Raw genomic sequence first — 26,845 nt, 5'->3', positions numbered from 1 at the left:
AAATGCCAGAACCAGCAGACATAGGCAACTTTAAGAGCTAATTCTTTAAAAAGAAATAGATGAAAACAAAAATACTGTAATAAGTCTTATAAGAGAGTGATTGGAATTAAGATAACATATGCAAAGATGTTTGCACAGTACCTAAGCTCTCAACACTATTATTATTATTCAAAAAGAAAATCAAAGCTATGGTAATAGCTATAGCAGCATATGTGAAAGAAATCAAAAAAGATTTAGAAGCTTTGTGGGCTGGAACACTGTCTCAGAAGATGCTGGGAAGCCCACGAAGGCATATCATGCAGAGCTGGCCCAGCTCCTGGTCAGTGGAGGGCTATGGCAAAGGCACCCCACTCCAGTACTCTTGCCTGGAAAATCCCATGGATGGAGGAGCCTGGTAGGCTACAGTCCAGGGGGTTGCGAAGAGTCTGACGTGACTAAGAGACTTCACTTTCACTTTTCGCTATCACTCATTGGAGAAGGAACTGGCAGCCCACTCCAGTGTTCTTTCCTGGAGAAGCCCAGGGATGGCGGAGCCTGGTGGGCTTCCGTCTATGGGGTCGCACAGAGTCAGACACGACTGAAGCGACTTAGCAACAGCAGCATGGTCCCTGTGGGTCTCTGAGCAGAGAAGAGCAGTCTGCAACCCGTGTATTGAGGAATCGGTCACTGGGGTTTAACCATGAAGTGAATTTTTCAGTAACTGCCCTCAACTGTGGTATGTTGACCCCCATCTTTACTGCTGGATTGAGACTCACTTTATGATATCTGGGCCAGAACCCATTTCTCTTCAGTCTCACAGTTATTACAACAGACTTGTATCAATAAAAGCAAAATATGACAATACCATACAAAATATCAGTTAACATATTTTTGAAATAGAACAAACTGAAGGATACACTTAGAATAAATTGCAAAATGGACTCAATAAGACATAGGAAACCAAAAGAGATCAATAGAGACATAGGAAAAAACATGTTTGAAATATAGTATCACCCTAAATGCTTTCAAAGGTAGATACTTTCAATTATTAAAGGACATCTTTTAGTAACTATTGAGGTTGTCTCACCAATATCTCACTCTTCCCTCCCTCACTATTAATAGCCCTGAGGAGTGACCTCGCCAGTGCCTGTCTTGTTCTAATTAATCAAGGCAAATACACCTTGCATGTGGGCTCAGTTATGTCCAATTCATTGTGACCCCATGGACTGCAGCATGCCAGACCTCCCTGTCTATCACTGACTCCCGGAGTTTACTCAAACTCATGAGGTTACTCAAACATCATGTTGGTGATGCCTTCCAACAATTTCATCCTCTGTCGTCCCCTTCTCCTCCTGCCTTCAATCTTTCCCAGCATCAGGGGCTTTTCAAATGAGTAAGTTCTTCACATCAGGTAGCCAAAGTAATGGAGTTTCAGCTTCATCATCAGTCCTTCCATGAATATTCAGTCCTTCTGAATATTCAGGACTGATTTCCTTTACGATGGACTGGTTGGATCTCCTTGCAGTCCAAAGAGTACATCAAGGCTGTATGTTGTCACCCTGCTTATTTAACTTATATGCAGAATACATCATAAGAAATGCTGGGTTGGATGAAGCACCAGCTGGAATCAAGACTGCCGGGAGAAATCAAGGCAAAAGTTCCTTTATTATCATGGCTGGATCAGTTGACCCACCTCTAATGTCACCAGTTCATGGCATTTGATGGTTACAAAGTACAATGGACTCAATTCAAGATGATGAAACACAAAGCAGAAGCTTTTTTCCCTATGAATTTCTCAAAATAAGATACCTCCATCTTAGGAGAGCTTATAGAAGCCAGCCCTCTCTCTTCTGAACAATGTGATATGTCAAATTGCCACACTTTGCCTCAGTGAAGGGAACCAATTTGAAAAGTTTTTTCAACCAGAATGCAGAGTGGAGAAGTAAAAAGAAACCATATCATTGATGTGAGAGGATCGCTGAATCAAACCAATGTCCAAACCCACCCAACCTCTTTACCATCTTTCCTAGTGGCTCAGATGGTGAAGAGACTGCCTGCAATGCAGGAGGCCTGGGTTTGATCCCTAGGTCAGGAAGAGCCACTGGGAAAGGAAATGGCTATCTACTCCAGTATTCTTGCCTGGAGAATTCCATAAACAGAGGAGACTGGTGGGCAAACACATCTATTAAAAAAATAAAACATTGTGAGTTAGTTTTCTTCTAAAACAAAAATCATTCTTCTAGAGCATAGAGAAAGATGGTATCTAACTCAGCATTTCTGGTGAAGGTAGTATAATATTTATTATAAAACAGAATGAAGAAAACAGATTAAAATTGCTAATGTAAAATACAAAACCCCAAATAAAATATTAGTAAATAGATTTCAATATGGTATAAGGGACACTTCACTAAAGCTAAACAGGATTGCTGCTAAGATGATAAAGATGGTTTGATTTTAGTAGTGTTGGAAGATACTATTTCATGGCAGTAGTGACTTTTCAAAATAATCACCATAGTAATTTTATAGACAAAAACTTGAATGCTGGTTAAATCTCTTTTTCATTGGTAAATATTGTACATGCAAGGAGACTGGCACACCCCACTCCACAGGCACAGGACCCTCCTAGAACTCATCATATGTATCGCCTCATGTGGCTGGTCATTTATTTGAATCTTTTATTATATGCCTTTACTGTTGTTATTTAGTCACTAAGTGGTATCCAACTCTTGGCTCCCCCATGCACTGTAGTCTGCCAGGCTCCTCTGTCCGTGGCATTTCCCCGGCAAGAATACTGGAGTGGGTTGCCATTTCCTTCTCCAGGGGATCTTCCTGAGCTAGGGATCGAACTTGTGTATCCTGCTTGGCAGGCTGATTCTTTACCACTGAGCCACTAGGGAAGCTCATATTTGCTTTATTATGTAATAAACTAGAAAATGTAAGTAGTTTCTTAAGATTTGTGTGCCATGTATTATTATTTATTTATGTGCCATTTATTATTTGCCATCATAGCAAATAACCAAACTTGAGGAGGCCACTGTGGGATTTACGGCCAGTCATTTAGAAGTAATGGAGGCCCAGACTTACAATTAGCAACTGGAGCTAGGGGCAGTCTCCTGGGCCTGAGCCCTTAACCTGTGGGATGTGATGCTTTCTCTAGGTAGCCAGTGTCAGAATTGAATTAAATTGTAGGACATCCAGCTGGTGTCAGAGAATTGATCCATATGAGAAAAAAACCTGTGTCTGATGTCAGAAGTGAAGTGGTGTCACTGTGTAAAAGAAATAGAGATTTTCCTTTCAGAAGGTAATGAAAGATTTTTAAAAATAAAACATAAAAAGAATGGAACATAAAGGCAAAGACTGATAAACCTATGCCTGGAAAATTAAGAATTTGAGTCCATCAATCAAAATACATCATAAAGAGAGAGAAAAGTCATGCCATAAATAGGAAGAATATATTGCAACACTTATAATGACAAAAAAATAGAATAAAAAAAGAGCACCTGTGGTTCAATTAGAAAGAGCTTTTCTAAAAAAGAGAAAAATAAGCAAAGAATTTAAATGTTGATCAGAAAACATGAATAACCTCAAACATGTGAAAAGTATTTTAACTCACTGAGTAATGAGCAAAATTATGATTAAAATAATCTTGAAATAACCTTTCATATTCATCCTATAAGAAAACCTTGAAAGCTCAGAAATCTTAAATGCTGTCCAAGGTAAAAAGTAGAAAACTTTGTTAACTGCTGGAATAAAAGAAAGCTAGAATAACTACTTTGGGAAATATTTTGGTGTTTTATCCAGTAAAACTGAACATATTCCTATCCCAATACCCAACAACTTGATTCCTCAACATAGTCCCTAGAGATAATTTGCAAATTTGCTCTAGGAAACTTGTCATCTACAAGAATGTCCAAAGCAATATTGTGCGTAATTGCAAAATGACAACAAAAAACTCTGAAAATAATCCAAAGGGTCATTAAGATTATAAAATAGATGAAGTATGGACAACTTACTATATTGCAGAGCAAATTAATTATGATATGCATCCACATGTCATTCTAATTTAAAACTACACATTGTTGAATGAAAAACTTGTGACCAAAAAAAGGCACAACGTGGTTTTACACCTATATAAAGTTCAAGTATGAGAAAAGCTGAACAATGTATTAAGTAGGAATACACATATATTTGCAAACTTGCAAAGAAGAGGAAGAAAGTGATCATCACCAAAGTCAAAAGTCTGATTACCTTGGGGAATTGGGGTAAGTTGTGTGACTAGGGGACAGCCAATTATTAGCATTGGTTTTATGTGGATGGAAAATATTTTAAAACAAAAATGTGACATGATTCACAATTTGGGGTGAAATCATACATAAAATCATAATACCAAATGATATCTTCAAAATTATTACAATAGTCAAAAGGTTAAAATAAGCTATCAAAGAAACTTCATCAGTCAAGAAAGAAAACATTAAGACTCATCAAGTTAAGTGGGCAAAGGTAATGACTAAACCATTCCCAGAAGAATAAATGTAAAACACAAGAAAAAAATCAACCTCAGTAATTAAAAAATACAATTAAAGCAAAATGCAAGGATATTTCTATCAAATCAGCAGAAATCTCAAGATGATAAGTGATGCATTTGAGGGTGGGAATGTCCTAGGCTCCTGGAGAAATATAAACTGGCAAATTCTTTCCAGAAGAAATAAATTTTAAAAATATTGCAAAAGGCCATGCAATGGACTCGTAATTCAACTTTTAAGACTCCAAAGGTTGCAGCTAATATGTATAACTGAGTCACTTTGCTGTCCACCTGAAACTATCACAACACTGTTAACTGGCTATGCATGCTCAGCGGATCAGTCATGTCTGACTCTGTGACCCCGTGAACCGCAGCCCTCCGGGCTCCTCTGTCCACGGGATTTCCTAGGCAAGAATACCGGAGTGGGTTGCCATTTTTTCCTCCAAGGGATCTTCCCAACCCAGGCATCAAACAAATGCATCGATTATTTGTATATGTATATACACACACGTATATAGCACACATATCTAGGTGTGTAGCATATATATGATATATGTGAATGTAATTATGTACATATATACACATTTATACGAGAGGCTAAGAAATACGGTAAACTGCCCAAGGTGGGGGTCTTCTATTTTGTTCTCACTTTATTTCTATAGCTTTTATAGTCAGAAAAATAAAATATTTAGAAACCCAATTGACATTATATGTGATAGTCCCACTCCATAGTATTTATAATTTAAGGCAAATCGATGCACAAGTATACCTTTGGAAAGGATTCGTTTATTCTGCTGCACTTAAATTCTAAGGATCAAGATTGAGTTTTGACGCAGGAGAGGGTCCATCTTTGAAGGTGGTACAAAAAGACATGCTAGAGGGTGATGGTGATGATAGTAACAGTAATAACTGTACCATGTATACAGAGTGTTACCATTTACATAGCACTTTCAGGCACAATATCGCTTCTAATCACTAGTCTAATGGAAAAATACTCACAGCCCAGCACACATGCCATCTGTCTATACCACTCCAGCCCAGCATTTGCTATGGCGGAATACAAGAAAGTAGAAGATAAGAATGTGCTTTCAAGGAGTTTGCAGTCTGCTTAAGGAGATAAAACATGCACACAATAAATGCTATGTGATGAGACTGAAAACATTAATATAAGTGGGCTTTCCAGCTTTCCTCCTTTCCTGCCTGCAAAAGAGAACTTGCTTTGCTTGCTCTGTGTCTTTCCCTTCTCCACTCTCCAAAGAGAATTCAGCAACTGCCAGGCCATTTCTGTTCTGTAGCTGAAAGGTTTCTCTGAACTTTAGTAATCTAGAACTGGAAGATAGGATTAGCCATCCGGGAGGTTGTTTTCAGAGACAGGAAGAGAGAAGTTTAACATAATCATGGGGCTGTGTATGAGTTAAGTGGGTGGAAGGGGAAAAAAATGAGATTTTCAGAGGAGATGGCATAGTGTAGAAGACGCCTGTCTTCTGGGATGTTGGAGAAACAGTTGAAACTAACTTGAGTCAAGAGAAAACGTTTTTGGTTACTAGACTCTCTTTGGCCATGACATTAACCTGAGCCTAGATTTGAGCTCAATGCCAAGAGTCATAATTTGGAGTCCCTTCTATGTAGAGGGAAATGGACGTAACCAATGAAGCATCTCTTCCTTTCCTGTGTCATGGCAGTTTCAACTTTTGTCATGATGTAACATGAGGTCAGAGAGGTTGGTGGACGTCTAAGGTAACCTGCAATGAGCGCCATCTCCTGTATTTTTCCCCTTATATATTAATAAATGCACTGGTCATAGCAAACACCTGCTTCCAACAACACAAGAGAAGATTCTACGCATGGACATCACCAGATGGTCAACACCGAAATCAGATTAATTATATTCTTTGCAGCCAAAAATGGAGAACTTCTATACAGTCAGCAAAAACAAGACCGGGAGCTGACTGTGGCTCAGATCATGAACTCCTTATTGCCAAATTCAAACCTAAATTGAAGAAAGTAGGGAAAACCACTAGACCATTCAGGTATGACCTAAATCCCTTATGATTATACTGTGGAAGTGAGAAATAGATTTAAGGGCCTAGATCTGATAGAGTACCTGATGAACCATGGAATGACGTTCATGACATTGTAGAGGAGACAGGGATCAAGACCATCCCCATGGAAAAGAAATGCAAAAAAGCAAAATGGCTGTCTGAGGAGGCCTTACAAATAGCTGTGAAAAGAAGAGAGGCAAAGAGCAAGGGAGAAAAGGAAAGATATAAGCATCTAAATGCAAAGTTCCAAAGAATAGCAAGAAGAGATAAGAAAGCCTTCTTCAGCGATCAATGCAAAAAAATAAAGGAAAACAACAGAACGGGAAAGACTAGAGATCCCTTCAAGAAAATTAGAGATACCAAGGGAACATTTCATGCAAAGATGGGCTTGATAAAGGACAGAAATGGTATGGACCTAAAAGAAGCAGAAGATATTAAGAAGAGGTGGCAAGAATACACAGAAGAACTATACAAAAAAGATCTTCATGACCCAGATAATCACGATGGTGTGATCACTCATCTAGAGCCAGACATCCTGGAATGTGAAGTCAAGTGGGCCTTAGAAAGCATCACTATGAACAAAGCTAGTGGAGGTGATGGAATTCCAGTTGAGCTATTTCAAATCTTAAAAGATGATGCTGTGAAAATGCTGCACTTAATATGCCAGCAAATTTGGAAAACTCAGCAGTGGCCACAGGACCAGAAAAGGTCAGTTTTCATTCCAATCCCAAAGAAAGGCAATGCCAAAGAATGCTCCAACTACTGCACAATTGTACTCATCTCACACGCTAGTAAAGTAATGCTCAAAATTCTCCAAGCCAGGCTTCAGCAATACATGAACCGTGAACTCCCTGATGTTCAAGCTGGTTTTAGAAAAGGCAGAGGAACCAGAGATCAAATTGCCAACATCCGCTGGATCATGGAAAAAGCAAGAGAGTTCCAGAAAAACATCTATTTCTGCTTTATTGACTATGCCAAAGCCTTTCACTGTGTGGATTACAATAAACTGTGGAAAATTCTGAGACAGATGGGAATACCAGCCCACCTGACCTGCCTCTTCAGAAATCTGTATGCAGGTCAGGAAGCAACAGTTAGAACTGGACATGGAACAACAGACTGGTTCCAAATAGGGAAGGAGTATGTCAATGCTGTATATTGTCACCCTGCTTATTTAACTTATACGCAGAGGATATCATGAGGAACACGGAGCTAGAAGAAGAACAAGCTGGAATTAAGATTGCTGGGAGAAACATCAATAACCTTATATATGAAGATGACACCACCCTTATGGCAGAAAGTGAAGAAGAACTAAAGAGCCTTTTGATGAAAGTGAAAGAGGAGAGTGAAAAAGTTGGCTTAAAACTCTACATTTGGAAAACTAAGATCATGACATCTGGTCCCATCACTTCATGACAAATAGATGGGGAAACAGTGACACATTTTATTTGGGCGGGGGCCTCCAAAATCACTGCAGATGGTGACTGCAGCCATGAAATTAAAACATGCTTGCTCCTTGGAAGGAAAGTTATAACCAACCTAGACAACACATTAAAAAGCAGAGACATTACATGGTCAACAAAGGTCCATCTAGTCAAAGTTATTCTTTTTCCAGTAGTCATGTATGGATGTGAGAGCTGGACTACAAAGGAAGCTGAGCGCTGAAGAAGTGATGCTTTCAAACTGGTGTTGGAGAACTCTTGAGAGTCCCTTGAACTGCAAGGAGATCCAACCAGTCCATCCTAAAGGAGATCAGTCCTGAATATTCATTGGAAGGACTGATGCTGAAGTTGACACTCCAATACTTTGGCCACCTTATGTGAAGAACTGACTCATTTGAAAAGACCTTGATCCTGGGAAAGATTGAAGGCAGGAGGAGAAGGGGACAACAGAGGATGAGATGGTTGGATGGCATCTCCGACTGAATGGACATGTGTTTGAGTAAACTCCAGGAGTTGGTGATGGACAGGGAGGCCTAGCATGCTGCAGTCCATGGGGTCGCAAAGAGTTGGACACAACTAAGCAACTGAACTGAACTGAACTGAATGGGCTGTGTACTAAATCATATCCAACTCTGCAAAGCTGTGGACTGTAGCCTGTCAAGCTCATCTGTCCATGGGATTCTCTACAAAAGAATATTGGAATAGGCTGCCATGCCCTCCTCCAGTGGATATTCCCAACCCAAATATTGAACCCCTGTCTCCTGAATTGGCAGATGGGTTCTTTGCCACTAGCTCCACCTAGGAAGCCCAGGGTGTATATAAGGACATCTTAAAACCGTGTTCTCTGGTATCAGTATCCATTCAGTTCAGTCAGTCGTGTCTGACGCTTTGCAACCCCATGAACCGAGCACGTCAGGCCTCCCTGTCCATCACCAACTCCCGGAGTCCACCCAAACCCATGTCCATTGAGTCGGTGATGCCATCCCACCATCTCATCCTCTGTCGTCCCCTTCTCTTCCTGCCCCCAATCTTTCCCAGCATCAGGGTCTTTTCAAATGAGTCAGCTCTTCACATCAGGTGGCCAAAGGACTGGCATTTCAGCTTCAACATCTGTCCTTCCAATGAACACCCAGGACTGATCTCCTTTAGGGTAGACTGGTTGGATATCCTTGCAGTCCAAGGGACTCTCAAGAGTCTTCTTCAACATCACAGTTCAAAAGCATCACTTCTTTGATGCTCAGCTTTCTTTATAGTCCAACTCTCACATCCATACATGACCACTGGAAAAACCATAGCCTTGACTAGACGGGCCTTTGTTGACAATGTAATGTCTCTGCTTTTTAATATGCTGTCTAGGTACTTTGGCCACCTGACGCAAAGAGCTGATTCATTTGAAAAGACCCTGATGCTGGTAAAGGTTGAGAGCAGGAGAAGGGGACGACAGAGGATGAGATGGTTGGACGGCATCACTGACTCAATGGACGTAGGTTTGGGTGAAGTCCAGGAGTTGGTGATGGACAGGGAGGCCTGGCATGCTGTGGTTCATGGGGTCACAAAGAGTTGGATACAACTGAGTGACTGAACTGAACTGAACTAGGTTGGTCATAACTTTCCTTCCAAGAAGTAAGCATCTTTTAATTTCATGGCTGCAATCACCATCTGTAGTGATTTTGGAGACCCCCGAGATTAAGTCAGCCACTGTTTCCCCATCTATTTCCCATGAAGTGATGGGAATGGATGCCATGATCTTAGTTTTCTGAATGTTGAGCTTTAAGCCAACATTTTCACTCTCCTCTTTCACTTTCATCAAGAGGCTCTTTAGTTCCTCTTCACTTTCTGCCATAAGGGTGTTGTCATCTGTATATCTGAGGTTATTGATATTTCTTCCAGCAATCTTGATTCCAGCTTGTGCTTCATCCACCCCAGCATTTCTCATGATGTACTCTTCATATAAGCTAAATGTTCTCTGGTAAGTATGCAAAATAGAATAGGCATTGACTGATGCATCACATGTCTTTAGCTCAGCTGGCCCACTAACTGCTACCATGTTAGATAGCCCTTCCAGGGTGGCCACTCCAGTAGGATTTGTCCAAAAGAACAAGAATAACTGTGTGTCTCTAGCTTGTGCTACCTTGAACAGATGGTAAGTAGCTCTGAAATGTGAAGTATGAAGGGTGTTTTCCTTTTCTTCCTCCAAAGTCATGATCAGGAAGCAAATACACAGGGATGGAAAGAAGACAAAAAAAAAAAAAAAAACTAAGGAGCAGAAAGCAAGGGAGACCAGATACCAGATGCTCTATCTAGTACAACAAATTGCAAATCCATATTTCTCCATTACCTTCTATAAACGTGTTGCTGTAGAAATACAAACCAGCAGAAAACATGTCTAATGCTTGAAAGAACTCAGTCTTGGCACAAAGTTAAGATCACACTAAATACTATATGATCCTGCAGTCTCACTTCTGGGCATATATCTGAGGAAACTCTAATTTGAAAAGATACATGCACCTCAATGTTCATCACAGCACTACTTACAATTGCCAACCTAAATGTCTATCAACAAATAATTGGATAAGGAAGAGGTGGTACATATGTACAATGGAATATTACTCAGCCATAAAAAGAATGAAGTAATCCCATTTGTAGCCACATGGATGGACCTAGAGATTTTTATACTAAGTGAAGTAAGTCAGACAGACAAACAAATATCGTGTATCATTTATATGTGGGATCTTAGAAAAATTATACAAGTGAATTTATTTACAAAACAGACTCACAGACATAGGGAAAAAAAGTGTACAGTTATCAAAGAGGGATGGAGGGTGGGAGAAGAAGACATAATTAGAAGTTTGGGATTATCATATACACACTACTATACACAAAACAGGTAATCAACAAGGATCCACTATATAACACAGGAAAATATACTCAGTGCTTCGTAAAAACCTGTAATAGAAATGAATTTGAAAAAGAATAGATAGATAGATAGATAGATAGATAGATAGATATGGGTTTCCCTGGTAGGTGAGAATGTAAAGAACCTGCCTGCTAGGCAGGAGACCTGGGTTTGATCCCTGGGTCAGGCAGATCCCCCAGAGAAGGAAATGGCTATCCAATCCAGTATCCTCGCCTGAAGAACTCCACGGACAGAGAAGTCTGGCGGGCTACAGTCCATGGAGCTGCAAAGAGTCAGACAGGGCTGAGCAACTAACACACATGTACACACAGACACGTACATGTGTGTAGGTATGAATTGCCTTGCTGTACATCTGAAACTAATACGACACAGTAAATTAACTAGGCTTCAGTAACTGTTTAATTTTTTTTTAAGGAAAGATTATAATATAAAACAAGTAGTCCAGCATTGTCCTTTCTTTCACTCTCCTCCCAACCCGTACACAGGTCCTGTCAATTCCACTTGCAAAACTGATGACCCGCCCCGCCCCCCCCCGCCCCCCCCCTCCCCCCCCGCCCCCCCCTCCCCCCCCGCCCCCCCCCCTCCCCCCCCCGCCCCCCGGACTCTCACTGCTTCTGCACGAGCCCAGGTTACGATCTGTCCCTAAGTGACTCCAGGAGCCTCTTACCAGTACTTTCTTTCTGCTTCCCATCCACACTCTACATCATATGAGAGCCATTTTCTTTCTTTCTTTTTTTTTTTTTAGTATCTCCAAAGTATTGCCACAGCACAGAATTGCTAACATGTCTCTAAGTCCCTTTAGAATGTAGCTTCTATCTCTGCTCTCTGGACCACCTCATGCCCCTATCATGGATGAACTGTAATCTAGCCCCATTCATTTTCTTTCAATACTTTAAATGAGCCAAGCTCTCCTTGCCTTAGAGGCTTTCATACTTATATATCTCTCTGCCCAAAACATTCGACCCCTCTACCGGACTCACTCACACTTACTACTCAGTTTAACCCATGTGTCACCTTCTCAGACTTTAAGACTCTCCAATCTTAACCAGGATTTTCTTTCACTGGCTCTCAAATCTATTTTTTCATAACACATTGCAATTTACAGTGAAATAGCCAAGAATGCATGGAATTATTTTGTGCATGTCTTCCTCACTAGATTATAAACTCTGTGAGCACAGGACCCAAATATATTCTGTTCACCCCTCTATCTTCAAATAAATGGATGATAATCTCCCTCTTAGGAAGTTCCATAGTTTGTTCCCCTCCATATCTACCTGCTACCCAGTATTTGTATTATATATACCCAGTATTTGTATAGCTACCTGGATATAGGCCTTGTTCTGCTAAAAAAAAAAAAGAATCTCCTTAAGGAACTGAGTCTGTGTCTTATAAATCTCTATATTCACCTTAGGTCTAGCAAAGCCCTCTATGGAGCTGACACTGATATATATGATGGAACAACTGAATTGTGCCTTGTGAGTCATTAGAGATGGTTTTACAGTGTTCTGGTTAAATACATTCAAGGATGTGATCTTTTCCTACCTTTTTATGTTTATAATAGTGATGGCTCATGAGATGCTGCAAGCCAATATGATAAGATTTAGATATGCTGACTCACAATGACTCAGTAAGCTAATAATACACCCATACTGAGAGCATTACAATGGATTTGGGATTGTTTTTAAATGCCTTCTACGAGGGGGAAAAACTTTTCATCTCCGTGCTACAAATGGGAGATATTTTAGGAAAATGTATCTTGATAAGTGAGAGAATACTTTTTAATGCTGCTTCTTCTTCTGTAGTTCCTCTATTTTAAACTGGAAGCTTTCAAAATGTCCTAGGAACTTGTTATTCCTATGACTTTGTCCAAAAGATATGGGTGAAACAATTTAAATAAATGTCTGCAAATGTCTCTGAAAAGGAGAAGTCAGCAGAGATATATTTACCATGAAGTTAAAAAAGCTTAAGCTTCAAATCACATACAATAGACTCCTTCCTATTGTCATAAAATGTACAGAATTGGGAATTTTAATAGCCGAGGTTAACCTTCTGCCTTCTCTCTGACAACACGACTTTCCAGTCCCCTCCATCACGTTTCCTTTCCTGTGATGTGGTAGCATGGTGCCCACGGCCTTTCGGGCATCGTGCTCAGGAGGAGTTGACTTGGGGTACACTTAGTTTCCGGTTAGTGGTACGTATAGATAAGGTTCATAGTGAGTCCATGAGTAGTTACATCATAGCTACCATCCCGGTGTAGAAAGAGCTCCCAATAACCCTCCTACTTCCAGCTGTGCTGACTCGCCCAGAGATGTTATAAGAAAGTCGGGCCTGGAATTCTCCTGTGCTCCAAACCATCCTAGGGCACCCAGTTGTGAAAGTAGGTCTGGAAGCGGGGGAGAGACAGAAAGTTTGAAATGAGCTTTTTTATTGTTATGCTGGTGGGGATTGGCAGCATTTTACCTGTATGTGTTATGTCTTCTGTCTAAACAGATACTCACTTTCGTAAGTATTTTTATATTTACAATTTGTAATATTTTTCTTATAGAGCAGTGGTCCCCAAGTACCGTTTAGGTCCCCTAGTACCTTTCAGGCACTAGGAACCACTTTTGCAGAAGACAATTTTTCCATGGACTGGGGTGGAGGGGGAAAGGTTTTGGGGTAATTCAAGCGCATTACATTTATTGTGCACTTTATTTCTATTACTTTTATATCAACTCCACCTCAGATCATCAGGCATTAAATCCTCGAGGTCGTGGACCCCTGTTATAGAGGATCTCCAAATTCAAGTGAAGTCCCCACAAAGGCTGGATTTACTTCCATCCCCTGAGCATCTACAAAACAGCTTTACCCAGAGTAAGAACTCAGGGAACTATCACACACATCAGGCTCCTTAAAAAATCTCTCTGGAAAGAACACCAGATCTTAGACTGGATGCATTGAATTAGCCTCCAACCAGGGAGCTAAGACAGTGCCATCTACCTGTTGTTCCTTTAAGTTACCCCTACAATGACCTGACCTGAATGACTATTCAAGTCAGCAGTCCTTGAGTGAGTGACTGCTAAGCTGCTTCAGTTGTGTCTGACTCTTTTCAACCCCATGGACTATAGCCCACCAGGCTCCTCTGTTCAGGGGATTCTTCATGCAAGAATACTGAAGTGGGTGGCTATGCCCTCCCCCGGGGAATCTCCCCGACCCAAAGACTGAACCCAAGTCTCTTGTATCTCCAGCACTGGCAGGCAGGTCCTTTACCGTTCTCCTGTGTCTCCCACTTCAAGAGGCAGATGCTTTATCACTGAGTCACCTTGGAAGCCCCCCAACAGTTCTTTGCCCTTGGTAATTACTCAGAAAATGAGAAAAATTGGGGAGAGGGTATTCCCTGTCCTTCTAAAACATAGCCAGAAGAGGAATAATGGTAAACTCTGAGCCTTGCAGGCTTACATAGAAGGAAATATGAAGAACGCATCTTCTCTGTCCTCCACAGTCCCTTCCATGTGAACAAATTACAAATTTAATCAAATTGTTTTGCTTCTAATTCACAGAAGAATTTTATGCAGCAGTAGTTCCTCAGTGCACCTCCAGTGGGTCCCATTTAGACCGCTGAGCCCATACACAAAGTGGAGCATGACAGCTCTTGTTAAATCCATGGTTACAGGTATTTGTTGTTGCCTTTTAGTCGCTAAGTCCTGTCTGACTCTTTTGTGACCCCATGGACTGCAGCTCCCCAGGCTCCTCTGTCCATGAGATTTCTGAGGCAAGAACACTGCAGTGGGTTGCCACGTCGTTCTCCAGCTTATAAGAACAATTTAAAGAAAAACTTCTTTTAGAGACTGTGCTATCTAAAGAGAGAAAAAATGTGGCAACTTCATGTAAATAGAATTGAATAGCTTTACTCACGTGATCTTCTAACTTCTACTGGCTTCAATCAGTTTGTGTGAGTTTATCTGCAACAGTAGTTTACAAACATATTTTTTTTTCCTTTTCTTTTTCGAAATACTGTTTTTTAGCTTTTTTCTTTCCCCCACAGAGTTGTACAACTGCCATCATTATCTAATGTGAAAACATTTCGTCACCCCAAAACAGACACTTTATACCCATTAGCAGCTGGTTCCCATCTTCTGTTCCCCCCAGCTCCAGGCAACCACTAATCTATTGATACTTTCTATCTCTATGGAGTTGACTGTTCTGGACATAATCAGTAAATGGAATCATAAAATATGTGCCCTGTGGTGTCTCTGGCTTCTTTGCTATCGCATAATGTTTTCAAGCTTTATCTATGTTGTAGCATGTGTCAATACTATATTCCTTGTTATGATATCCACTGTATGGATGGATATACCATATTTTATTTATTCTTTCATCAGCTGTTGGTCTTTTAGTTTATTTCTACTTGTTGGCTCTTATGAATAAGGCTATCATTAATATCCATGTACAAGTTTTTGTGTGGGTATATGTTTTCATTTCTTAAGCAGGTATCCCTAGGGGTAGAATCATTGTGTCACATGGTAACTCTATTTTTTAAAATTTAGGGGCTTCCTTTGTGGCTCAGGGGTAAGGAATCTGCCTGCCAGTGCAGGCATGTGGGTTCAATCCCTGATCTGGGAAGGTCCCACATTAATTAAGCCCGTGAGCCAAAGCTACTGAGCCTGTGCTCTAGAGCCTGGGAGCCGTAACTGCTGAGCTCAGATTCCACAGCTAGAGAAACCTGTGTCACATGCCCTAGAGCCAATGGTCCTCAATAAGAGAAGCCACTGCAATGAGCAGCCGAGCATCACAACTAGAGAGCAGCCCCCTCTTGCTCCAGCTAGAGAAAAACCCACACAGCATCAAAGACCCAGCTCAGTAACAAATTAAATACAAACATAAATAAAAATGTAAAGAATTGTCAGATTGTTTTCTAAAGAGGCTGTGTCATTTTATATTCTCAACAACAGTATACCAGGGGTCCAATTTCGCCACATCCTTGTCAACATTTGCTATTGTCTGTCTTTTTAAATTTTACTTATATTAATGAGTGGAAGTGAGAAATAGATTTAGGGGACTAGATCCGATAGATAGAGTGCCTGATGAACTATGGACGGAGGTCCATGACATTATACAAGACACAGGGATCAAGACCATCCCCGAGAAAAAGAAATTCAGAAAAGCAAAATGGTTGTCTGAGAAGGACTTAAAATAGCTGTGAAAAGAAGGGAGGTGGAAAGCAAAGGAGAAAAGGAAAGATATACCCATTTGAATGCAGAGTTCCAAAGAATACCAAGGAGAGATAAGAAAGCCTTCCTCAGTGATCAGTCCAAAGACATAGAGGAAAACAATAGAATGGGAAAGACTAGAGATCTCTTCAAGAAAACTAGGGATACCAAGGGAATTTCTTGTGCAAAGATGGACTCAATAAAGGACAAAAATTTTATGGACCTAACAGAAGCAGAAGATATTAAGAAGAGGTGGCAAGAATACACAGAAGAACTGTGCAAAAAAGATCTTCACGACCCAGATAATCATGATGGTTTGATTACTCACCTAGAGCCAGACATCCTGGAGTGTGAAGTCAAGTGGGCCTTAGGAAGTATCACTATGAACAAAACTAGTAGAGGTGATGGAATTCTACGTGAGCTATTTCAAATCCTAAAAGATGATACTGTGAAAGCGCTGCACTCAATATGCCAGCAAATTGGGAAAACTCAGCAGTGGCCACAGGACTGGAAAAGGTCGTTTTTCATTCCAATCCCAAAGAAAGGCAATGCCAAAGAATGCTCAAACTACTGCACAGTTGTACTCATCTCACACGCTAGTAAAGTAATGCTCAAAATTCTCCAAGCCAGGCTTCAACAATATGTGAACCATGAACTTCCAGATGTTCAAGCTGGTCTTAGAAAAGGTAGAGGAACCACAGATCAACTTTCCAACATCCACTGGATCATTGAAAAAGCAAGATAGTTCCATAAAAACATCTATTTCTGTTTTATTGACTATGCCAAAGCCTTTGACTGTGTGGATCTCAATATAAGAGATGGGAATACCAGACCTCCTGACCTGCCTCTTGAGAAACCTGTATGCAGGTCAGGAAGCAACAGTTAGAACTGGACATGGAACAAAGGACTGGTTCCAAATAGGAAAAGGAGTACATCAAGGCTGTATATTGTCACCCTGCTTATTTAACTTATGTGCAGAGTACATCATGAGAAACGTTGGGGTGGATGAAGCACAAGCTGGAATCAAGATTGCTGGGAGAAATACCAATAACCTCAGATATGCAGATGACACCACCCTTATGGCAGAAAGTGAAGAAGAACTAAAGAGCCACTGATGAAAGTGAAAGAAGAGAGGGGAAAAGTTGATTTAAAGCTTAACATTCAGAAATGAAGACCATGGCATCTGGCCCCATCACTTCATGGCAAATAGACATATAAAGCCCTAGAAACAGTGTCAGATTTTATTTTGGGGGGCTCCAAAATCACTGAAGATGGTGACTGCAGCCTTGAAATTAAAAGACTCTTACTCCTTGGAAAGAAAGTTATGACCAACCTAGATAACGTATTAAAAAGCAAAGACATTACTTTGCCAACAAAGGTATGTCTTGCCAAGGCTATGGTTTTTCCAGTAGTCATGTATGGATGTGAGAGTTGGACTATAAAGAAAGCTGAGCAGTGAAGAATTGATGCTTTTGAACTGTCGTATTGGAGAAGACTCTTGATAGTCCCTTGGACTGCAAGGAGATCCAATCAGTCCATTCTAAAGGAGATCAGTCCAGGGTGTTCATTGGAAGGACTCATGTTGAAGCTGAAACTCCAATACTTTGGCCACCTGAGGTGAAGAACTGACTCATTGGAAAAGACCCTGATGCTGGGAAAGATTGACGGCAGGAGGAGAAGGGGACAAGAGAGGATGAGATGGTTGGATGGCATCACCAACTCAATGGACATGAGTTAGAGTAAACTCCGGGACTTGATGATGGACAGGGAGGCCTAGCATGCTTTGGTCCATGGGATCGATTTTGCATATATGCTAACATTTGAACTTTCACCTATTTTATGCCTGATGGATTGTTTATGAATTTGTTTACATACAGTACAGTAAAAATGTAGGATATGTTGCATAAAACATCCACTAAAATTGTTTTAAATTCAAGAAAGAAGGGCTAAGACTTTCTTCTAAGATGTCACAGAACGATTCTTTTTACTCTCTTGGAGTTCATATATCTCACTAGGAAACTAAAAGATGAAGAAAATTTAAAATGATAATTCTACTGAAGATCAAGGATTCTAATATCCTTTCAACAGCATTTATTTATTGAGAGCTCACTATCCGTGAAGCATTCTACTAAGTACTTTCCAGAACATAAATACATAAAAGAATGTCCATAAAGTCAGATGTCATAGTCTAATTTATGTCATAACCAAGGTTCTCTTGATATATATTTCTTTCCTTTAAATTTGGAGCATGTGACCAGATTACATGAACAATAATTCATGGTGCACATCTTAATAATATAGACAATAATTAGTGGGTATGTAAGAAGCCATGAAAGGTAATAATTCACTTAGTATCACACAACTTAGTATCACACAGCTCAGCTTTCCTTTTGTACATATGTACCTCTTCTTTATAAGTATTAACTGGTGTTTGTCATTTTTTCTATCTAGTTGTCTTCCAGATATTTTTTTTCAACTCATCTAAAATTTTAGTGCAATGTATTTAAATGTAGATTTATTTTTTACTGTGTGAAGAATTGATTTTGCCTACCTACTGAGAAGGGATAGGCAGCCCACTCCAGTGTTCTCGGGCTTCCCTTGTGGCTCAGCTGGTAAAGAATCCGCCTGCAATGTGGGAGACCTAGGTTCAGTCCCTGGGTTGGGAAGATCCCCTGAAGGGAAAGGCTACCCACTCCAGTATTCTGGCCTAGAGAATTCCATGGACTGTATAGTCCATGGGGTTGAAAAGAGTTGGACATGACGGAGCAACATTCACTTTCACCTTCACCTACTGTTGATAAGGCTTCCCTAGTAGCTCAGATGGTAAAGAATCCACCTGCAGTGCAAGAGACCCCAGTTTGATCCCTCGATCAGGAAGAACCAACAGTTATGTTTCACAGTGTTCATCAAATCTGAAAAGTTCTCATTCATTTTGTCTTCAAATATTGCTTTTGGGTTTTCTGTAAGCTCTTTGGTTAATAATTGAACAATGCAAGTGAGCAAAGAATGATTGGTTTGAAGCAAAAAAAAAAAATCTGCATAATGATGAGAAAAAATCGGTAATAATGTTAGCAAGAAATAAAATAAAAGTAACTGCGAAAACAAAATGATGTTGGTATAAAACATCCCCAATTTTATGCATGCTTCTTAGGAACAGTGGTAATTAATATACTTGTTCAGATTCCTTTATCTCTAGGTAACCTCACCTAAAGAATAACATGGGCTAGTTGAACTCCCAATGAAGTCAGCCCTTGTGCAAACAAATATGATGAGACCTAGTTACTGCCACAGTTATGAGGATGGACGGGGCGGGGGCGGGAATCTTGACATACAGAAGCAAGATCTGACCAATATGAATGATTTGTGTGGTCCACATAAATTCCTTTCTTTGTCCTGAGTGGCAGCTCTAAAATTCAAATGGATTTCATTAACTTTCAAAACTAGAGTAAGCCCCTACCTATGAACTTTCAAGTTGTGGACTTTCAAAGATGCAAATATGCATTCACAAGTCCAGTCACATAAGTTAGTGTGTTTTGTGTGCACTGGCACGTGCACTCGTCATCCACAGGTGGCTGTGCTTGTGTACTTTGGTGCACAGCACTGTATAGAGTACAGCAGCATCGTTGTTTCTCACTCGCTCAGTCGTGTCCGAGTCTCTGTGTCCCCAAGGTTTGCAGGCTTCCTTGTCCTTCACCATCTTCCGCTGTTTGCTCAAACTCATGTCCATTGGGTGGATGATGCCATCCAACCATCTCATCCTCTGTTGTCCCCTTCTCCTCCTGCCCTCAATCTTTCCCAGCATCAGGGTCTTTTCTAATGAGTCAGCTCTTTCCATCAGGTGGCCAAAGTATTGGAGCTTCAGCTTCAGCATCAGTCCTTCCAGGGAATATTCAGGGTTGATTTCCTTTAGGATTGACTGGTTTGATTTCCTTGCAGTCCAAAGGACTCTTAAGAGTCTTCTCCAGCACCACAGCTAGAAAGCCTAAATTCTACAGCACTTAGCCTTTTTACGGCCCAACACTCACATGCATATATGACTACTGGATAAAAACATAGTTTTGACTCTATGGACTTTGTCAGCAAAGTGATGTCTCTGCTTTTGAATACACTCTCTAGGTTTGTGATAGCTTTCTTTCTAAGGAGCAAGTAGGGGACTGACTATAGTAGAAAAGCAAGGAACCCAGTGGAAACAAGGGAAGGCTGCCAATTTTTAGAAATCCTCAGCAAAAGAAGGAACAAGGGTCGGTGCAGGTCAAGGCAGTAGGAGGAGCCCATCAGCTCATGGAAGAACAGCAATTCAGAGAGAAAGAGATCCAGGACCTGGGGGCATGGGGGAAGAGTCACCTAACCCCTAGCTCCCCTAACAGCCTTTTTGCGCATCTTCCTGGGGACTCTCATGAGACCAGGAAACCTCCAAGCCTCCTATGAAGGATGTGAGTTCATCCTTCCAGAAAGTTTTGGCACTCAGGTTGCCATGCATATCTCATGGGAAATGATGCAAGCAATAAATAAAAGATACTAGTCGGTCTCAGATCAAACTACAGGTTTCAAAGAATGGGTAAGTCAGAAGCAGTATTTTTTATAAATCAAGGGACATGGCTATAGCTCTTCCTAGTAACTTGGCTCTGGGCAAGTCACTCAATATCTCTGAATCTGTAGTAAGCTCTTCTGAGTTCCTTTATCTTTGATGTATGACATTACTGACCCATTAAGATTTAAACCTGAAATGTTTGTTAAGATTAGCACAAAGAGTGCTGATAAAAGTGATTTTTTTTTTTTCTTCTCCAAAATCCAATTCTCTCCCTGACTTCCTTTTTGGAAATCTGTGACATAAGGACACCCTTCCTAAAAATTAATAACTAGGGTTAGAATGAAAAATGAGGCAGGACTGCCCTGGTGGTTTAGTGATTAAGATTCTGAGCTCCCAAGGCAAGGGTTTGATCCCTGGTCAGGGAATTATTTCCCGCATGCCACAACTAAGAGTTCAGATGCAGCAAGTAAAGATTCCACATGCAACAATTAAAGAGCCCACAGGTAGAAACTGAAGATCTCCCACACTACAACAAAGATTACAGATCCCACATGCCTGCTGCAGCCAAATAAATAAATATACGTGATAAAAAATTTAAAGATGAAGCAAACTCCACTGTGATATCTACCATTCTCACTGCCTCACGCTGTCACCTGCCTCTACATCTTGGGGGAAAACTATCAGGGGGGGTTTCCTATATGATTCCATCCCTGTTGATTCATTTTCTTTTATTTTGAAAGAAAAACTACCCGGCCCCGTGGAGCTAGCTGAGCAAAACGCTAGTTGTTTTTGTTACAGAAGAGAGAGGGTTAAATTGAAGAAGCTGAAATCCATCACTGATCAGGGCAACCCCAAGCACTTTATGGACCAACAGCATCTGTACCCACAGGAGACTGTGGAATCAGCTCTGCTTTGTAACAAAACCCCAGATGCCTGTACAGTAATGTTTGAGACACACAGCACAACCTCTCTTCCACCCTGGCACTGTTGCCCCTAATGTCCCTTGTCTAAGTTAGGGACAGTGTGTGGGGAGGTGTTGCTTTGCCCTTGGTCTCCGTTTCAATCCATCATCCATGGCAGAGCCACTTAGGAGTCCCTGGTAGTTCACAGGCACACTCCATCAGAGCTGAATTCCACCAAAATGATCATGGGGGACTTCCCTAGTGGTCCAGTGGTTAACACTTTGATTTTCAGCGCACGGGATGCAGCTTCAATCCCTGCTTGGGAAGCTAAGGTCCCATATGCCTCAATGGTCAAAAAACCAAAACATAAACAGAAGCAACACTGTAACAAATTCAATAAACAATCTTAAAAAAAAAAAAACAGGTCCACATCAAAAAAAAAAAATCACTATCATGGAACAGGCTAGTTCTCTCTGCCAGTGCTTGGGCCTCTGTCTTGTGACCAGCCGAGAGAAGAACGGGAAAGGGTGGGAGGCATCGGGATTTGTAATGCTCAAGATGCCCAATCAAGTTCGGGATACACCTTATACACAAAGGCAGGTAGACAGACGTATGGCTACTCTCACCCTGGGATCTGCATCCTGACCGCACGGAAGATCCACCGAAGGAGAAACGTTCAGTCTCCTAGAAGCACTAAACTAAAAAGACTGAAAGATGCTGAATTTAACAAGCAAATGGTACCAATGAATCTGCAATCGGAATAAGCATCTGCTTTGGGGGCAGCATCCTTTATCCCTGTGTGTATTAATGTACTGTTAATTCATTCTACTAATGAGAGTTATAACAGGAGTGTAATGACCAGAAGCCCCATACAAATTATTCTTCATCTATTTTCTTTTCACTCTCTCTCTCTCTCTTTTTTTTTTTTTCCTTTTAGCAATGAATTGATGAGGGCCCTGGAATGAAGGAAATGCAATATCTGTCAACTCACTATAAATATGGTCGGGAAATTCTAAGAGGGTTTTTTTTTTTTTTCTTCTGTTTCTTTGGCATTTGTTTCAATGCTGCATGGATTTATTCAGAAATGAGCTGGGAAGTCAGTACCATAAAAATGACTAAATACAAACATAAAAAAATTAAACCTTTGTACCTTGGACCAGGCTGATGGTTATCCAGCTCCAGCCTCATCTCCATTTTTATTGGGAACGCATTACACATCTATGCATGATTCAAAGGGTGCTTCCTTTCACTCCTCCCCTTCTGAATGTGTGTGGTTCCAGCGCTTCGGTTACCTTTGTACCAGCAAAATGAGAAAACTTGCCTTCAGGCCTACATGTCCCTGCTGAAATAGGCAGACAGACTGATGGATATGCAAGATTCATGCCAGCTCTGAAATCATCTGTGACTTCACAGAGACAGAAAAACCCTGATGCTGGGAAAGACTGAGGGCAAGAGGAGAAAGAGGCAACAGAGGATGAGCTGGTTGGATGGTATCATTGACTCAATAGACATGAGTTTGAGCAAACTTCAAGAGTTGGTGAAGGACAGGGAAGCCTGGTGAATTGCAGTCCATGGGGTTGCAAAGAGCTGGACATGACTGAGTGATTGAACAACAGCAACAACAGCAGCTGATTCAGATCAAATCTTTTGCCCACAATCTGTTTGCCCACAAACATGCAGAGATCTCTCAGCTTCTCAAATGAACAAAATGAAACGTATTTTTTTCTCCTCCATGCTACTTCCTTAAGTTCCAGCCAGTTGCTATCTTTTTAAAAATGTGTAACAATTTGAATTCAGCAAATCTGTTTTAAATACATACTGTGAGACAGATCTCACTTACCTACCTACACTGTAGGTAAGAGCCTTACCTGGCATAGGAAGAAATCAGCAGAGATGCGCCTGACATCAAACAGCAAATAACGGAAAGACTTGGGATTTACCCTAGGTCTTGTAATTAAATATCCAGGGATCTTTTCAGTAGCTCAGCACTTCTTAAAGTGTGGTCGCAGGTCTAGCAGCAGCATCCGCATCATCCAGGAATTTGTGAGAATGAAAATTTGGGTGATTCATCCCAGAACTACTGAATCAGGAACTCCAGAGGTGGAACCCAGCACTCCATGTAACCTAACCACCCTACAGGTGATCTGCTACCAGAGAAAATGGTAATGGTGCTTGGACAGCTCCCATCAAAGGCCATCCTGATTTTTCTCATGAGCACATCCTGGGGCTTCGCCTCGACCCCACTTAATCCCCAAGGCAGCTGACACTACTGACCTTGGTTCTTCTTAGGGACCATCTATGTTGGGAACCCTGTGTCTTCACCGGTGGTTTCTGCCTTTCCATTAGCTTTACTGTCTCACATTCATTCCCTCATAGGCCTCCCCTAGTGTTTCACTTGTATTGATCTTCTCTTTATATACTTCCTCTTGTTAGCTTTCTCGAAGCTTCTTTTTCCTCCTGACTTTTCTGCCTCTCTTAAGGGCACCTTCATTTTCCACGGGAGCTCAAAACCTCAGTCTCCTTTCACCCTTTCCTCCAACCTGTATTAAATCAGAGGCCACATCCTCAAGTTCATACCTTGGTGTCTCTCACATCTCGTTTTCACTCCCACTGCCACCAAATTAGTTCAAGTCCTGCTTATCTCTAACAATTATTTCACTGAACATTTATCTGGCCTCTTCATCTCCTGCCTCCAGAATAAATCTAATATCACACAACAGGCAAAGAAGTTTCTATAGAAATTACATCACCAGCTTGCTTCAAAATTTTGTTTGGCTCCTCCTCGCTCACCAAGCTCCAAATTGTCTTTTAAGAAGACCATCCACAATATGATTACAAATTACCTCTCCCAGGTCTATGCACCCTATTCAGTTCAGTTCAGTCACTCAGTCGTGTCTGACTCTTTGTGACCCCATGAATCACAGCACGCCAGGCCTCCCTGTACATCACCAACTCCCAGAGTTCACTCAGACTTGTGTCCATCGAGTCAGTGATGCCATTCAGCCATCTCATCCTCTGTCATCCCCTTCTTCTCCTGCCCCTAAACCCTCCCAGCGTCAACTCTTCGCATGAGGTGGCCAAAGTACTGGAGTTTCAACTTTAGCATCATTCCTTCCAAAGAAATTGCAGGGCTGATCTCCTTCAGAATGGACTGGTTGGATCTCCTTGCAGTCCAAAGGACTCTCAAGAGTCTTCTCCAACACCACAGTTCAAAAGCATCAATTCTTCGGCGCTCAGCCTTCTTCACAGTCCAACTCTCACATCCATACATGCGCCCCATAACTTCAATAAAAAAGACCACCAATAAACTTTCCCAAATGAAAGCTTTTCTTAAACTTCTGTTCATGGATTTCTTTCTTTCAATTAGCTGAAACCTGCTCTGTCTTGATGTCTGCTCAATCTTGTGCACGTGTGTGTGTGCGTGCTCAGTCGTGTGTGACCCCACAGACTCTAGCCCACCAGGCTCCTCTGTCCCTGGGATTCTCCCAGCATGAATACTGAAGTGGATTGCCATTTCCTTCTCCAGAGGATTTTCCAAACCCAGGGATTAAACTCAAGTCTCCTGCACTGCAGGCAGATTCTTTTACTGCTAAGCCACTGGGAAAGCCCTACTCTATTGTACTCTTCTTGCAAATCCAACTGAAATAACACCTTCTGCATGGCTCAGACTGAGTTCCGCCAATGGATGAGGTTTCCTTCTTGGTAAACTTCCCCAGCCCTGTTACTCTCCTTTGTGTCTGGACATTGATGTGCCTGGCGTCACTTGCCCTCGAGAGATGCATGTCTTCTGCCACCCTAACCAGCCATTTTCTCAGGGGAGAAATTCATTAAATATTGATGGAATGTAATTGAAATTAGTTTCCTTTCTGTCTTCTTTACACACATGGATGCATAATTCTGTTTTGTTCTTAACATTTGATTCATAAATCAAATTTAGCTTCTACCCCAAAGATCCAGAATTTACCTTCTACAGAGCCTAATTCAAATTTATCCTCTGTGTCATTTATCTGATCGTGTGTTACACTGGTTTCCCAGAATTTATGAGAGGTTTTGGCATGGCTTGTCAATTAACATCTCAATGATGATGGGATTAGTCTGAGCTTCCCTGGTGGCTCCGACAGTAGAGGGTCTGCCTGCAAAGCAAGAGACCCAGGTTCAATCCCTGGGTCGGGAAGATCCCCTGGAGAAGGAAATGGCAACCTTCTCCAGCATTGTTGCCTGGAAAATCCCATGGACAGAGGAGCCTGGTGGGTGACAGTCTATACGGTCACAAAGAGTCAGACACCACTGAGTGGCTAACACTTTAATCTGCATAAAATGTCTCTATTACCTGACCTTTCCATTACCTTTTACTAGCCTCTCAGAAATTCAGTTTCTGTGTCTATACACAGGGGGTAGGCTAATTCTTCTTACTTTAAAGGCTCTCCAGGCCAAATAAGGGACTTCCCTTGGTGGTCCAGTGGTTAAGAATTCACCTGCCAATGCTCGGGACATGGGTTTGATCCCCGGTCCAGGAGGATCCCACACGCCAGGGAGCAACTAAGACATTAAGCCACAATGACTAAGCCCACATGCCTAGAGACTGTGCTCTGCACCAAGAGAGACCATGGCAGTGAGAAGCCCTTACACCGCAACCAGACAGGAGACCCCACTCACCGCGAGCAGGGAAAACCTGCACACAGCAACAGAGACCCAACACAGCCAGAAATAACTTTTTTAAAGGCCAAACAAGATAACAAAATCGAAACATCTAACGATAGGACAAATGCCAGATCATTCTCTAATGCTTTGGAAGTGAAAAGATGTGCTTTCGTTATACAGATAAAGAAACCAAGGCCTAGCTCGGTGATCATCAGGTTGAAGGAAATTGATCAACACCAGAATCATTGTCTTTTGACTCCCTGGCAAGCTCTTCTCCAGGTAAATCATGAATATCCCTCCAAGGGGCAAACTGGGTCTGATTAACTGAAAGCCTAAGAGGGAGCCAATCGTAAGCAGGGCTACGTCTGCTTCCAGTCCCTCACTGCACCCATGGGGACAGCTGGAATTTAGATCCCCTCCTCTTGTTACACAGGGGACCTCTCAAGGTCTGGGGAGCAATTCTGGAGGCATTCTGGCAGGGCCCTGGCAGATACGGCATGATTTCTGCAGCAGCAGCCAGCTGACTCAGGGCTGACTCACGTAGCCACGTGCCCCCACCAGCAGCTGCTGCCTGACCTTTCAGACCTTCTCTCCTGAGTGTGTCTGGGAGTCTCTGGGGCAGTTGTGACACCCTGTGGCCAGCTTGGCTCATCACAGCAGAATACCCCTGAGTAAAACCAAGA

At 41.6% G+C, this 26,845-nt stretch overlaps 1 protein-coding gene across 1 annotated transcript in view; it reads right to left on the bottom strand.

Annotated features, from left to right (window-relative positions):
• The window catches only part of AGBL1 (AGBL carboxypeptidase 1), an 844,803-nt gene that overhangs the window by 216,121 nt on the left and 601,837 nt on the right, over positions 1 to 26,845 (bottom strand). The gene's annotated exons all lie outside the window — the stretch shown is intronic.

The sequence above is a fragment of the Budorcas taxicolor genome, chromosome 21 (assembly GCF_023091745.1).
Source record: "Budorcas taxicolor isolate Tak-1 chromosome 21, Takin1.1, whole genome shotgun sequence".
NCBI classification, from domain to species: Eukaryota; Metazoa; Chordata; class Mammalia; order Artiodactyla; family Bovidae; genus Budorcas; species Budorcas taxicolor.
Note: the sequence above shows the minus strand (reverse complement) of the source record. Positions and strands in the feature narration are given on the sequence as shown.